At 41.7% G+C, this 3,006-nt stretch overlaps 1 protein-coding gene across 1 annotated transcript in view; it reads right to left on the bottom strand.

Moving 5' to 3' along the window:
- Positions 1–3,006, bottom strand: part of prmt3 (protein arginine methyltransferase 3) — a 57,938-nt gene that overhangs the window by 28,446 nt on the left and 26,486 nt on the right. The window lies entirely within an intron of this gene.

The following is a 3,006-nucleotide window of genomic DNA, read 5'->3' as shown; positions in this document are numbered from 1 at the left end:
TTTTAAAAAAAACGCTATGCGTCTCCAGGTGTTTCATCGGATTTGAGGTGTTACCTCCTTTGACAGTATCACAGTATCAGCTTAAAGCACTTGTTGCTGCTGAGTTTGCATCTTTTGCTGTGAAGTACAGCCAGACTTTGACTGGTCCTCCTTGGGCATTTTTAATCTCTAGCTCTGCTCTAAAAGAACGTACGTACCTGGCCCCACCTACTATCCTCGGAAACGTAAAATGATTGGCTAGAAGTGTATCACAGCTCAGGAAAAAAAAGCACCGAAATAAAGCACCGAAATGTGCGCTGCTTTTCGGTCTGGTTACTACCGTTTATGATGGCACCGGACACCGGTACCCATCCCTAGTAATGACAATATTTTTGTTATTATGTCAGAATATGCAAAACCCTAGAATGAAGCAACACTTGGAAATGATGGAAAAAGGACAATATTTTGAGATTTTTTTTAACATAAAAACAACATGAAACAAAATCAATTTATCAAGTACTTTATGTAATAAAGAAAAGGGTAAAGAATAAAATATAAGCAATGGATTGTTTAATTGTAATATACGTGTAATGTGACAAACCTGGCCTTGTTTTTCCTGTGAAGCATATCATAAACTTTTGCACAGAAGATATTTATAGATTTAAAATTATCACATTTGAATCATTGTTGCTGGCATACGTGTTTGTGTTCAGTCTCACATGACCTTCGACCCACCAGGCTATAAAATGCGTGAATGGATAGTGACAGCTCAGTGATGGGTATCTCATGGCTTCTCATTATTAGCTGAAGCCTGCCTGTGACCCTGTGAGTGTCACTATACCTAATGACTGTGCACACACATTTTCACCAACACATAGGCACGTAAACATTGGACTTGTCACTTCATTTTACTCTGATTACTGAACCGAGTTAGGGCCAGGTGAGGGGAGAGGTGCTGATTGGGCAGAATCTGGACTGATGGTCTGAGAGAAAGACTGAAAAAGAAATGAAGACTGAGAGATGAATGGGCAAAGGAGGGGGTACTGTGGAATAGCTGAGAAAGAAACGTGCCGGGGGGGGCGTCCCCAGATTCATGGCTTTGACATCTGCGTCCTTCTCGACTCACTGCTCGCAGCCCATTTCTCATGCCCCCTCCATGCCTACCCCCCCACCTCTCTCTCCTTCTCTCACCATCTCCCCCATTGGTCGGCTGTGAATGAGGGAAAGACGGTGTGGGAGGGAGCATGGGACAAAACAGATCCCTTTTCCCTGGACGCTGTGCTGCGCCAGGCAAGCAGGGACACATTTAAGGATGAAGGGGAGGTTAATGTAGTGGGGAGAATGAGAGAGCTGCTGTAACTCTCTTCTAATGTAGCTTAAACACACATACAGCAGCAGTGCTGCAGGGCTGGACTAATAACTCAGCTAAGACGTGCACATACACTGAAAATCTTAAAACAAACTCGAGAACAGAAGTTGATCAATTTAAGGTGACACAACAACTTTACTATTGCCAAATACTGGTAAATTTGAACAGCTTAAGGTGCTGTCTAGCTGTACTTATACAGAATATTTGCTGTGTTTATTTGCACAAATACTGCCTTGGGGATGTTTACCACAGAGGGAAGCCTCCACTCATATTACTGTCACAGGTAACTAACTTCTTTTTAGTGTCTGGCACCCTGCATACCAAATTAGCCATTTATTAGCAATCTTCTGCTGACTTCATTTACAGTTTTCGGGGAAAGAAACGTTAACCCGGCTTCATAAAGGCAGAAAGCCGAGTAAATCATTAGCTCACAATCTTGTCCAGGCTGATCAGACTGTAGTTTATCAAATCAAACATATCTGAGAGAGCCAAAAATGAAAAAGCATGAAATACTTTTATAACACAAAAATAATTACCATCATTTGTCCCTCCTAGCGTGTTTTATTATTCATTATTATTATATCTAAGCAATGAACTCCTAAAAACTCCTTTGGGAATAGTGAAGCCACAATGGGAGCAGGGAGGAACATGCTGCTGGAATTACTTTGTCAAAAGTAACATGCAATAACTTGATTGAGCTGTCTGTAGGTAAGTGTAGAAGATAATGAACTATGAGAAGTGCATTTATGGGAAAACAAAAGTCACTTAATCACGCTGTTGTTACATGCAAGTAATCTAAATGAGGGTACCTCGGGTTAACTTTGGATTTTATATCCTGTTGATGACATTACAGACAGACACTCAAATGCTCCACTGCTTTAAGTCCATGTTGCTGTCAGATGTTTTTCTTGTTTTTGAGTGTTTTCATTTGACACTCTGCAGTTCTGGTGGAGCGACGGTTCAGTAGAGGCAATGAGAGCAGCTTGTGCTATGACCATAAGGCTCATGATGAACCATACGTTATCTTGACCTTTAAGCTTTGTTTCACGTACTTCAAACGTTCACTTGTTTGATTTCTCTCACTAACAGATCTGTCTCTATACGCATTCTGGCTGTCCCTCTGTGTGTGTACATGTGTGTACATGTGTGTGCATGTGAGACCTCGCTCTCATTTCCCCAAGAGCCACTAAAGGCACTGTGGTGGAACCGTTCTTTAGCTCCCTCACATTTGGCACATGTCATTAAATTGGGACTTTGGCAGGGGTGGGGTGACCTGAGAGAGAGGTCCTTCCATGTGTGTCAGGCTGTAGTTTCCATTATAAGGTCCAATCATTTTGACCCAAATATCCTAAAAACACCTAACCAAGTTGCTACTGAGGCAAAAATCGAAAGTTTGGAGGCCAAACTCTGCATCAATGTGTACCATCTGACATAAGTAAAAAATAGAAGGAAACCAATCCAAACAATCCCTGTTAATATAATAGCCACTGATGACTTCCATTAACTGGCTGACACTGATACGTCCACAGTAAAATTAAACTGGCCTGTGAATTCAATTGCATCCCTTTGGTCTCAGTCTGAAACAGGAATTACAAAGTTACACACACACACACACACACACACACACACACACACACACACACACACACACACACACA

This window comes from Pundamilia nyererei, unplaced genomic scaffold, assembly GCF_000239375.1.
Source record: "Pundamilia nyererei isolate P.nyererei 1_Seehausen unplaced genomic scaffold, PunNye1.0 scaffold00143, whole genome shotgun sequence".
Taxonomy (NCBI): domain Eukaryota; kingdom Metazoa; phylum Chordata; class Actinopteri; order Cichliformes; family Cichlidae; genus Pundamilia; species Pundamilia nyererei.
This window is presented reverse-complemented; position numbering and strand designations above follow the sequence as displayed.